General features: G+C 41.5%; 1 protein-coding gene across 7 annotated transcripts in view; it reads left to right on the forward strand.

Moving 5' to 3' along the window:
* The window catches only part of LOC140727862 (galactosylgalactosylxylosylprotein 3-beta-glucuronosyltransferase 1-like), a 129,192-nt gene extending 119,813 nt beyond the window's left edge, over window positions 1–9,379 (forward strand). For all 7 annotated transcript variants that reach the window (XM_073045724.1, XM_073045723.1, XM_073045725.1 and 4 more), the window contains one exon: window positions 4,025–9,379. The gene's annotated coding sequence lies outside the window, so the exon portion shown is untranslated. The remainder of the gene's footprint in view (window positions 1–4,024) is intronic.
* The last annotated feature ends 3,951 nt before the right edge of the window (window positions 9,380–13,330 follow it).

Below are 13,330 nucleotides of genomic sequence, written 5' to 3' on the forward strand. Positions count from 1 at the left end.
TGAGGAGACTCCAAACACAGGTATCCATTGTGTTATTTCCCTGTCCGTCACCCTAGCCCCCAGTATCCCTGGAAACGGAATAACAGGGGCACCTTCTCCTTGCAAAGAGTGGCACCTATTGGGAATTACCTGTCAGAAGTAGTAGATGAGACGGACACATTGGCAACAATTAAAAGCCATCTAGATCAATACACTGTGTACACAGGCGAGGTTTAATTAACTACGGGCCATAAGGGGGATGGGACAGACTCACTGTCACCATGGGCTTACTTCCATGTTCTGTGGTTACAATATTTCCATCTGTAGGGCTTCTCCTCAACACAGATGGTATGTTATGTAGCACTAGATGTTAATATCCCTCATTTGCCCTCCTGAGGCATGCTGCCTGGACTCTGCGGGGTAGCCAAGTGGTGGCATCTTCTGGGTTATCAAGTGGGCGCCCCCTTTCCTCAGTGTTTTGCTGAACCTCCAGAGGGTTCAGCAGTGAACCCTGGCATCCCGGGCTCACCCCCTAGATGCCACTCACTCACTCGGAGGCCCAGATGGAATCCTTTCTCGTCATCCAGAGCCACTGACTACCCTTTTCAGCAGCTCTGGAGAGGTCTTCGACTGCTTGTCGGTGTGTCTCCCCTCGCACTCCCAGCTCCCGGAGTAGCCTTGATGTTGATGTGGCTACAAATCCTCTGCAGCCTTGCTTTCCAGCCACGTTGCTGCACGTCGGCTGCAAGCTCAGCGTACCTCGGCTTCTTACGCTTGTAGGCCTCCTCCACTGCATCCTCCCACTTGATGTTTATTTTAGACAGTGACTCAATAGAACAGAATGACACAAATGTGGTTTTCGCTTGATTACAAACATGAGCAACACTGATACAAGTTTATAGATGTGATAAGGCATTATAGTTTCACCGGGAGTAAATGCTTAAGCAAATACATCAAAAGGGATGAAATGCTCGCTCAGATTCATTTCACTGTAACAAGAGGAAGTTCTTGATGCAGAAAGCATTTGAATCCATGAAAGTGGGCCAGCAAGAATGCTATCAGTTTAAGGATTTGTTACGGTAACAAATGCAACAGTCTCAGTATAATTCCATAAAATACAAATTCGTCAAATAAACCAGAATTTTGGTTGAATAATCCAGAAAACAAAATCAAATTCCCACCCCAGCTTTGAGATTTTGAATTCATTGTTTAAAAAGTTAATTATCTGCAAAAGTCGCAATAATGTTGCTGGATCGAATACGCAAATAGTTCATAAGTTTTCTTTGACAAAATAAATCAGAGGCGGAGTCATATAACCACACAAACAGACCATTCGGCCCACAGTGTGAATGCCTGTCTTCAAATAGCTGTCTATACTAATCTCATGTTTCAGTACTCTACCCATAGCTGCAGTGTTTCAAATGTTCATCTAAATAACTCTCCTCTTAAATATTGTCGAATGCGCCACCACCTTTTAGACAATGTTTTCCAGATTTCAACCACCCTTCTTTCTCAAATCCCCTCTAAGCATTAAACCTTTGCCCAATGATTACAGACACCTCAGCTAGAGGAAAGCTTTCTCACCATCCTTGCAGCTCAGGTTCCTCCACTCTGAGGAAACAAACTTTGTCCTCATGACTGCCATCGGCCAACTCACAAATCATACAGCCTTGATTTAAATTCATACTGCTGATGCACAGAATTGACAGCAAGTTCCCAGCACCAACTCCAGATCATTGGTCACAGGCTTCCCATCATAAAAAATAACATGCACATTTACCTTAGATTGTTACTTGTTAGTTGTGCAGTGAGTCAAATGGAATGTCCAACACTGCTAAGTAACATGGGATGGGCACCAAAATCCATCGCCAACTTTGAGAAACTAAGAGAAAGCAGTGTTCCACAAATGGAAGAGTTGACTCACGTAGGATTCAGTTCCAGGAGTGCCTGTTTCTTCCCACTATCTCACTCCCTGACAACCCTCATAAGCCCTCACTCAACCTCAAAGCTAAGGTTATTTCTACTCGACTTGATGTAGTCGAGTAGAAATACATGGAAATACATGGGATAAGTGGAACTTTGGCTGTTTGGATAAAAAATTGGCTTAAAGGAAGAAAGCAGAGGGTAGTTGTAGAAGGAAAGTATTCTGCCTGGAGGTCGGTGACTAGTGGAGTGCCGCAGGGATCTGTCCTGGGACCCCCTGCTATTTGTGATTTTTATAAATGACCTGGATGTAGAGGTGGAAGGATGGGTGAGTAAGTTTGCGGATGACATGAAGATTAGAGGAGTTGTGGATGGAGCTGTAGGTTGTCGAAGGTTACAAAAGGATATAGACAGGCTGCAGAGTTGGGCAGAAAAATGGCAGATGGAGATCCATATGGACAAGTGTGAGGTGATGCATTTTGGAAGGACAAACCAGAAGACTGAGTACAGGATTAATGGTCAGTTACTTAAGAGTGTGGATGAACAAAGGGAACTTGAGGTTCAAATCCATACATCCCTCAAGGTCGCTGCACAGGTTGATAGGGTAGTTAAGAAGGCCTATGGGATGCTAGGCTTCATTAATAGGGGGATTGAGTTCAAGAGTAGAGAGGTCATGTTGCAACTCTACAAATCTCTGGTGAGACCGCACTTAGAGTATTGAGTTCAATTCTGGTCACCTCATTATAGGAAGGATGTGGAAGCTATGGAGAGGGTGCAGAGGAGACTTACCAGGATGTTGCCTGGTTTGGAGAACAAGTCATATGAAGCAAGGTTAGCAGAGCTGGGACTTTTCTCTTTGGAACGTAGAAGAATGAGAGGGGACTTGATAGAGGTTCTCAAGATTATGAGAGGCGTAGATAGGGTGGATAGTCAGTACCTGTTTCCCAGGGCACCAATAGCAAACACCAGAGGGCAAATGTACAAAATTAAGGGAGGGAAGTTTAGGGGAGACATCAGGGGTAAGTTGGGTTTTTTTTTGTTTGTTTTTTTTTTTTACACAGAGGGTTGTGAGTGCCTGGAATGACTTGCCAGGGATGGTGGTGGAGATTAAAACATTAGGGGTATTTAAGAGCCTCTTGGACAGGCACATAGATGAAAGAAAAATGGAGGGCTATGGGGTAGTGTGGGTTTAGTACTTTTTTTTAAAGGATTATATGGGTCGGCACAACATGGAGGGCTGAAGGGCCTGTACTGTGCTGTAATGTTCTATGGTTCTATGTCTACTCATTTACAGGAACCAGGAATAATTAGGAGTAGGGAAGCTGGTGATGATTTCCATTGAACTTAGTAATGCAATACAATTAAAGATGTTTTCAATTCAGGTAGAGATGAGGCAAGCTGAGCTACTGCAAGCAGATAAACTGTCCACCCATATACCCTTCTAATTAATACGTCATAATAGCAAACATGGGAGTGTATCACCCATCTGGTCTAACTGAGTTGTGTAGTACACTTGCTTGTTTATATGTATAGAATTGAATAAATACATCCCAGTGAACTCCTAAGGTCACACATTGGTCTATGCATTTCAAATTTTGTTTATGGTGTTCAATCTTAAATGATTTGAGTTTGCATGATCGAATTCAAATCAAACCCATCCCCTGACAGGAAAACTAATTTCTCATTTTAAATTGGTCTACAAAATATAATTAACAGATGAGATTTTCCCCAGTCTCAAACATAAAAAAGTACACAGTATACCAGCATAGAATTTGATTTATGCAATGAGGTGGAACTAATGGAAACACAAAGAAAATCAAACAGCGACTGAGTTCCAAAATTACACTATGGTGGGTTAAAGATAATAGGAAGTGGGGTGATAAGATAAATGGAATAGCCAAGTACCGGTCAATGATATGTTGTCCATAAACAAACTTCTCCTGCACCATTAATACAATATATGGTACCACCATGAGGGCAATGCTTTCCAGACAATGTCAGGTCACACTGCTTGCCAGTTTCATCATTTTACTTTCCTTCACCACTCTCTACCTGCCTCTCCACCCCTCTGTCTCTTCATTTTCTTCTGCAAGTATTAATTCTTATTTCTTATTGTTTTCAGGGTATGCCATGAAGGTCCTCTGCAGATTGGCTTATACTATGACAATATCTCAAGCCATACAAGTCTTCGTATTATCTGATGTAAAGTGTCCTACTAAAATCTCTACTGCACAGATTATTACCAGCCGATAAGTTGTTTATTTCCATCACTCACTGAGATCAAGCATTTCTACAGAACTGGACTGGGAAAGACTTCAACAAAGGGAAATAGTTACAAGATAAGAGAAAGGTCATTTAAAATCAACGTGCAAAGAAAGTTCTTCTCTCATTCTCTGCTCCAGATGATGGTGAAGGTCAGATCATTACATATCCTTAAGGTGGTGAACATTTGGAAGTTTGAAGATCGAGGGACTGAGACAGAAGCTGAAGCCAGCATAGATTAGCCATGATAATATTGCATGGTAAGGCAGGCTTGAGGGGCTTGGTGGCCAACTCCTATTCCTGTTTTTTGTGTGTTTGTATACATCGGCCACAAACCTGAGAGGAATGGAATGTTTCTTCCAAAGATTAATACATTAATATAATGCCGTTTGAACTTTAAACTACTGAGGAGAGTAGCAACTGTAATTAATTCCCTGTTGACACTTGATTAATCATAAACCATGATCTAGTAATGTCTGATTCACTAACCTATAGACATTTAGCTGCTTTCTCTTTAATCCTGTGAGCCTCTTTCAGCTCCTAAACACAACTCAACAAAGAAAATGTAATCTTGCTGCATAATTGTGGCAAAAGAGAGCCACTGACAAACTCAGAATTCATTGCACATCCCTAATTGCCCTGGGGAAAGTGATGGTCAGCCATGTCCTTGAAACAATGTAGTGGTTGCAGCACAACTAATTCGCTAACTTCACCATTTCAAAGGACATTAAAGTTAGGGCAAATCTGAAGTCACTCTAGGCAGACCAGGTAAGGACCTCGGATTCCCACCCCAAAAGATGCTAGTCAGCCAGATAAGCTTTTACATGCAGCAGATGTATTTTTCCAATTTCCATATTATTAACTGAATTTACATTTATAGTTGCTATGGTGAGATGTGAATTCATATCATTGGATCATTAGTCCTAGCCTCTGGATTGCTAGTCTGGTAATTTAACTGCTGCACTACTTCATTGCAATGGCCTGAAATCACTGCTGTACGTTTGATCAAGAATTTACTTATTCGGTGCAATTTGAATGAAATAGAGGTATTATTTTAATTTTAGTTTACAGATATAGATGAGTTTCCACATCAACTGCAAGTACGTTTTATCTCATACTTTCATAGGAATGAAGAGCACATAAATGGCCTATTAAAACAATTTTGGGTTCCGGTCCACATTAAAGAACTGACTGTAGTTTCGTTCCATTCTATTTCTTAGCTATGTCATGCAGAAATGAACAAAGTAAAACAATGGAATATAGAATCAGAAATGGTAGAATGCAATTCAGCAAGTCATGCAGGATCCTTGCAGAACATGAACCTGACAATACTGGTAGATTGTTCTTGCCTCTGAATACCACAGAAGCATTAATCAGAGAGGCTACAGAGAAAACAAATATGACCAATTCTTAATATGAAGTCATGAAAAACCAGATAATTTCAGGCTCTATGGTCTAGAAAACAGAGTAATAGAATACTAGGAGCACAAAACAAATAATCAATGAGCTGATTTTAAAAAAGGAATTTAAATATATCTAGAAAACCAACAGTAAAGGATGCATATTTAAATTAATATGGATCTCATTTAAACCACAAATTCAAGATTCAAGATTCAAAAACTTTATTGTCATTCTAACCGTACATCAGCTCTGCAGGGCAGAATGAGACAGCGTTTCCCAGGAGCAGTGCAATCATAACATAACAAACGCAACACTAAATAATAAACATAACAATAAATAGTAAAACACAACAGCCACAGTCTGTTAAAAACAAGTTATAAGTGTCCAGTGCAAGTTAAAAGTGTCAAAACAGAGTCAGGTAGAGCAGCTATTTAGTAGTCTGACTGCTTGTGGGAGGAAGCTGTTTAGTAGCCTTGTGGTTTTAATTTTGATGCTCCTGTAACGTTTACCTGATGGCAGAAGAACAAACAGTTCATGGAGAGGGTGTGAGGGGTCTTTAATGATGTACCGTGTCTTCTGGAGGCATCGACTCTGAAAGAGGTCTTGGACAGAAGGTAGGGAGACCCCAATAACCTTCTCTGCTCCCCTAACCACCCTCTGCAAGGCTTTTTTGTCGGCAGCACTGCAGCTGGAGTACCAGGTTGTGATGCAAAAGGTCAGCACACTCTCAACCATGCCTCTGTAGAATGTAGTTAAGATGTTAGTGGGGAGTGATGCTTGTTTAAGCTTCCTCAAAAAGTGCAATCTCTGCTGGGCTCGTTTCACAATCCCAGTGGTGTTCTTGGACCAGGAGAGATTGTCCGAGATCTGCACCCCAAGGAACTTGATGTTTTCCACTCTCTCCACTGTGGAGCCGCTGATGCTGAGGGGTGTGTGCTCAGGCTGAGACCGTCTGAAATCGACGATCATCATCATTCTTTGCTATGAACAAAATTTAGAATGAGAAGCTGGCTGATGGAGGCAAAATACTTTGGATATTCTAAATACTGTAATGGGAGCTCACATGTTTCCCTTTTGTCTTTGAAGTTATTTGCTGACAGCAACTTTGCAAAATCTTTAAACCATTGGGGGTAATGAAAAATCTCCAATCTATTCACCTTGGCTGAAGTTCCTTTAAAGATCGTCCTAATTTTAAAATAGTAATCTTCCCTTGTACAATATCACTAGCATTCAAACAAGACAAGGAGTTACCTGAAAATAATAATGAAGAACAGAGAAGTGATATCACAACTTTAATCATGCTAAGATTTCATGAATGCACAATGAAGTAAAACAACATGTGGCAAGATGAAATCAACACATTGAAAATGAAAGTAATATTTTCACAAAATTATTGTATCGTAATGAAGCAAAACTCATTGAATCATTATGGTGATGATGTAAAACCTACAGATATTAACACACTGGGAAGCACGATACAATGGCCCCGAATCAACATGAGTGAGCCATTTCCCCCGGTTTGTTTTCACCCTTATTCTACTCAAAAAATATCGGCATTACAAGTTGTTGGAAGTTCATAATTACAGAATGATTTGAGATTTGATTATGGAAAATAAGGAAAGAAATATTGATAAATAAGAAAATGCAATATTGAAAGAAGCAGTGGGAAAAGCTCGAGCAGGAGGCCCACCGTCAGTCAGGGTCCCAGTTCTCTAAGTGATACACAAGCTGTCATCCATGTTGCAAGCTCCCCCTCTCCACACAACTGATGAATCCAAAGGAACGGCAGAGGCTGAAACAGTTTGGCACCAGCGGCATTGCAGGAGTTGCCAGTCAGCGTTGAACTCAACCTTACGGACTCAAGCTCCGGATTTTACCATGGCGTTTCTCTTGAAGCCTTTCCCATGAGTGGGTATAGCTCCAAGGCACCAGAGGTTTGAGATCAGATTTTTCCTTCTCCTAAATGAGCTGCCAACCATAGATGATGAGCCCATCTACCTAAAGGTGCCAGTAACCCACTTTTGCCCTTTGGCCTGTCAGTAGAAACAGTTCTGCCAGTCTTAGTAGCTGAGCCACATATGAAGGCCAGGAGCTGAATGTGTTTGTCAGAGGTTATTTGAGACACACGCCATTGGGAGCATTTACTAAGTAGTGGGAGCTTATCCCCGCCATGAGGTTATATAGCTCCTTATAGGCTTAAGGAACCATACGAAAAAAAACAGGAGGAAAAACAATCTATTTTTAAAGTCACAACAATTTACTACCTGTAGAAATGAGGTAACATTTGAGGTAGAGAGATAGATGGGCATTTCAGGAGCAAAATCTCCCATTAACACAAGTGCTACTGCTGTCAAATACCAGCCTTCTACCTCTGATAGGCCAGTACTAAACAATATGAGGAAAATAATGCTCAGCATTTTCAGGTCATCTGTTTTGTAACAGAGTCCACTGGGAATAACTCAAGACATTTTAAGAAGTAGAATAAAAACATTGAATTAAGCAACATAAACAACAATGAATTGAGAGTTTCGGAGAACCACCCAACATGGCAAGTCATCTGGTGGGACTGAATAAATCAGTGTTTGCCACTATAATCCACAATCATGTCTCCGAGGTGTAGCTTAGGCATCAGAACTAGGTGTCTGCTAAAAGTGCCTGCAACTACCAGGCAGCATCCCTGTAACTATTGCCTGAAACCTGACTGAATCTCCAAGCAGACTATTGAGTTGCTACCATGGAGCAATAATAATCATTCCCTTTTGTAACAACACCCGGAAAATCAAACTCAAGTTCAGGACGTAGGATGCACCTGATTTGAGGACAGGCTCTTCTCTCTCCTAGTTTTGTCTATGATTTATCAGTTATTCTTCTACTTCTGACATGCAAATGGCTTCTAAGAGAAGAGAATCCTTTACACAATGTATTCTCATATAACAATGCTTTTTAATTGTTTCCTTGCATTGTAAATTCTGCTGGTACCAGCAGTGTGTTCCTGGACCCAGGGCACAAAGGAAAAGCAAACGGAAAAGGAGTCTAAACGGAAGTCCAAAATTCAACTTGACTTTCACGTCTGCCACAGAAAAGAATACCAGTTTTAACAGTATCTTGAAATTAGAATGAGAAGCAGAACATGGTGGAAAAGCTTAGCAGCTGTGTCAGGAGAAACAGTTAATTTTTCAGGTCTGGGTCCTTTCATGAGAACTGGGTAAGAGAAGGAAGAACTTAGTTTATAGCAGAGAAAGTGGGAAAGGTGAGTGGCAGAATGAGGGGAATTTCTCTGATAGGGTGAAAATGATAACTTTGTTGTCCAAAAATGACCATTAAGACTAAATGAAGATTCTTTGTCATGTGTTTCTGATATCGTATAATCTGTATGACTGAAACATTCCAGGCAAACCAGGCTAGACAATGAGGAGAACAAAACGACGGCCAGTTTCCATGCAAGCAAGACACAAAGATGGCAAATTATTTGAAGTTGGAGCATTTGGCATTGAATCCTGCAAGTTGCACTATGCCCAGATGAGGTGCTGTTTCTTGGGCTTGCATTGGACATCATTGTAAAAGCGCAGGAGGTCAGCGTGGTGCTGGAGTGGTGCAGTGAATTGGCTGGGTTTCACGGTTACTTCTGCTGACTGAACACAGCTGTTCTGCAAAGCGATCACTCGATCTACGTTTGGCAGAGGAAGCCACATTGTGAACACTGAATGCAATATGCTAGATTGAGAAAGGTGGAAGATTGGTCCCTGCACGGTGTTACGTGAAGAGGTGAGAAGACAGGCATTGCTCCTCCTGTGGTTGCTTGGGGAAGTGCCCACAATGCTCCAAGGCACCAGAGGTAGGCGGAGCTGGAAAGGGAGGCCAGAGAGCCACAACAGGAGTGATTATTTTGAAATGCTGGAAGTGGGGAGAGAATGCGTCGGGTGGTGGAATCTTAATGAATTCCTGCCAGACTCCAACACTTCGGCTCGAACCTCTTCTACCACTGCAAGGAGGCCCAATGTAAGCTCAAGGAATGACATCTCATCTACTGTCTGGGCACAGTGCAAGCTGCCGGACTCAGTATCAAACCCTCCAACTTTCAATCATGTACCTTCTCTCTTGTTTTCTTCCAACCCCTCCCGATACAGCCTGGCCTGATGGACATGCCCGAGTAATACATATTATACAACATTAGCAACACAACAAACAAAGAAGCTTTCCTGCCATGTTACATGATACAGTTTCAATCAGTCCGGGAAATCCCTCTTCCAGCTACCTGCCTTCCTTCCACACCTGTCTACCTTAACTTCTTTCTTTCTTTCCGACCAAAAACATAAACTGCTTCTCTTTTTTCAGATGCTGCCTTACCTGCTGCATATTTCCAGCACTTCTGATTTTTATTCCAATAAAGAATAAGATGGGGTGAAGGTTTTATTTTAAAATTTTAAATCCTAGCATACTGAAATTCAAATTCTATTACAAACTGCACTGAGAATACCAAGCCTCGAACCACGGAAGCACCTGCACTAAAATTCTGCCCTGCAGACTTGAAGGTGAATTTGCAAATTCAAGAATATGAGGAAGTAATGAGCAATAAAAACAGCCACAGCTATCGGCTGGATCTTTGAGGCTTTTTCTGCTTGTTTTAAGTTTCTGTTTTATATTCAGTGGTTTCAACCCAGAAATTAGTGCCTTGGATAATTGAGCCCTGCCATATTGCCAATAAATTTGTAGAATAAAAGTAATTGAACTGCACCTGGCTTCCAAATTTGGGTCATTTTGAGCCAGTAGAATTGAAATTCTATACTAAAATTTAAGTCTGATAGCTGTCTACCCACTCATCTAGCAAATGGAAATAGTGAAAGGAAGCACTTTCAACTTAGAACGATACCCACAACTAAAGAAATCTTGGCATTAATTGGCAAAAATATTATGCTTTGGAACTCAGTATCTCCCTATGGGGATGAGGGCACAGTTTCCAACTTCTTTCAAAATAAGCACAAAAACATGCTTTCCTAAATAGTTTCCTTCTGCTTTTACTTCATAATCACTTCCTCATTCCTCCTCACATATCTCCCTCCATTATTCTTCCTGTCTCTGTTGACATCTGTGACCTTTTAAAGCTCAAAGTACATTTTTTAATCAAAGTATGTATACCTTATATAGAGCCCTGAGATTTGTCTCCTTACAGGCTGCCATGGAATAAAGGATCTCAATAGAATCCATTAAAAATGAAACACTGTCCAAACACCCAGTGTGCAGAGAGAGAAAAAAAGCAAATCGTGCTCACAATGAAAGCAAGCGTTCTGCATTCAGAACTGAAGCTCACACCACTAGGCACCACTGCAGCTGATCCAGAAGTCCACTTGCTACAGACCACAGTCAGTTCAGAGATCCCATTCACTAATGCTATTGCACAGATCTATTTTTATTTAACTACTTGTTATAATTCATCTCCTCCTCTCTGCTATCTCCTATACGCCTTTCTGACATTCACACAAAAGGAAGGATGTGATCGCAGTGAAGAGAAGGCAGGGCAGATTCACCACAATGTTGCCCGGATTGGAGGACTTTAGCTATAGGTGGAGTTTGGCTTCCTTGGAACAAAGGTGGCTGAGAAGTGACCTAAAATTGTAAGAGGCACTGATAGGGTAAGATCAGAATCTTTTCCCCTTGGTGGAGGCATCAAAAACAAAAGGTGAGAGATGAGAGGAAGGAGGTTTAATGTGCAAGGCAAATTTATTTTTAAACTGTGTAGTTGGTACCTGGAACTCAGTATCAGAGGAGGAAGATACAATGACTATATGTAAGAGATGTCTAGATAGGCACTTAAATAGGGAAATCACAGAAGAATATGGTCCCTAATCAGGCAGATATGATGAACATAGATGGGCAAATAGGTCAGCATGGGGCCTGGTCTTGTACTATGCAACATGTTACTATTATTAGTTAGTTTCAATTTTAGCACACGATAAGCCTAATGGTTAAGCTGCCAGACTGTCTAGTACACTTCCTAATGCTAACATAGATGATTGCCCAACCTATTAAGCCAATGTTATGGTAAAACCATTCGACATTACCAATGTAGAATCATAAGGTTAAGCTCAACTTTTCTCTGCCTACTTGGGCTAGTTCCAAATGCCTACATTACCCCTCTAGACCCATAGAATCTAAGCCTTTACTATGCATGTACTTGTTCAATTATTTTTTTAATGTTGCAGCTGTACCCAATTCAATCACCTCCTCTGGCAATTCATTCCATATACCCACCACCTTGTGAAGCAAATCTTTCCCCTCAAATTGGCTTTAATATACTTCCCCCTCGCTCCATTCACTTCTCACTGTCCCGCATGATTTTATATATATGGTCACTTCACAGTCCCCTATGGTCTAGGGGAAATAGTCCCATCCTATTCAGCCTCTCCTCATGACTCAAGCTCTCCAGTCTCGGCAACGTCCTTGCGAAACTTTCCAGCTTAATGTTGTCCTAGAGGTTAGATGGCCAGACCTGCACACAATACTTCATATCTGTGATCTCACCAACACCTTGTGCAGTTGTAACTTAACATTCTAACTCTCATACCCAACAATGCCCTACCAATGATAGCAAATGTGCCAAACACATGTTCACCACTCTACTGTCCATGTAACCACCATCAAGGAACCATGTACATGCAACACCAAGATCATCCATTCTACAAAATTCTCCAGGGCTCTGCCATTTACTTTGCAGATTCAGTTCCGGTTTAACTTGCAAAACGACAACATTAAGAAGCAAGATTCTTTAATGTCATTTCCTGTATAGGAAAACAAAATAATTGTTCCTCCAGATCCAATGTAGTACAGAAAATTCCACGAAAATAAAGAACATAATAATAATAATAATAATAAACACACAATAAATATAAATCCATAAGATTGCTTATATATTGTACATAGACTGATTGTATACCCATAAAGTGACTCTAGATTTATGTAAGTTGACTGGCAGGAAATTATAAACTAGTGGTGAAGTTAGTGGGTGGAGGTGTTAATCAGCCTTACTTATTGGGGAAAGTAACTGTTTTTGAGTCCAATGGCCCTGGCATGGATGCTATATAGCCTCCTCTCTGATGGGAGTGGGACAAACGGTCCATGAGCTGGACTGGGTATGGCTGGTGCCAGTGATGTGTTGGTCAGTTTTGACTACCCATTGTTGAGCCTTCCTGTCCATCGCAATGCAGTTTCCGTACAAGCAGTGGTACAACTTGTTAGGATGCTCTCTACTGTGCATTTGTAGAATGACATGAGAATGGATGCGCAAAGTCCTCCTTCTCGGAAAGCAGGGGAGTTGGTGAGCTTTCTTGACTGTTAGGATATGTTCTGGAACCATGAGAGTTTGTGCGAGATATGCACTTGCAGTATCCACTGGTGTGCTGCCGATGTAAGAGGGTGTGTGTGATTGGTGTAGGTCCTCCTGAAGTTGACAACCACCTTCTTTGTCTTGTTGACGTAAAGGAAGAGGTTGTTTGCCTGGTGTCAGGCTTCAAACTCTTCTGCCTCCTCTCTTTAGGCCATCTCATCATTGTTGGTAGTGAGTGTGTAATTGGAGAATGGAACAATGAGATTGCTCGGGTGCTTGGCCATGCAGTCGGGTGTGAGCAGCAATGGGCTCAGCACACAAGCCTGGGGGCACCTGTGTTGGGGATGACGTGGAGGGAGGAGCGGTCATTAGGACAGCCAACACTCAGTTGCATTTCGACTGAGAAGCAGCTGTTTGTTTACAAAGGTTCTGGGGATAATAGTG

Source organism: Hemitrygon akajei, chromosome 5 (genome assembly GCF_048418815.1).
Source record: "Hemitrygon akajei chromosome 5, sHemAka1.3, whole genome shotgun sequence".
NCBI lineage: Eukaryota > Metazoa > Chordata > Chondrichthyes > Myliobatiformes > Dasyatidae > Hemitrygon > Hemitrygon akajei.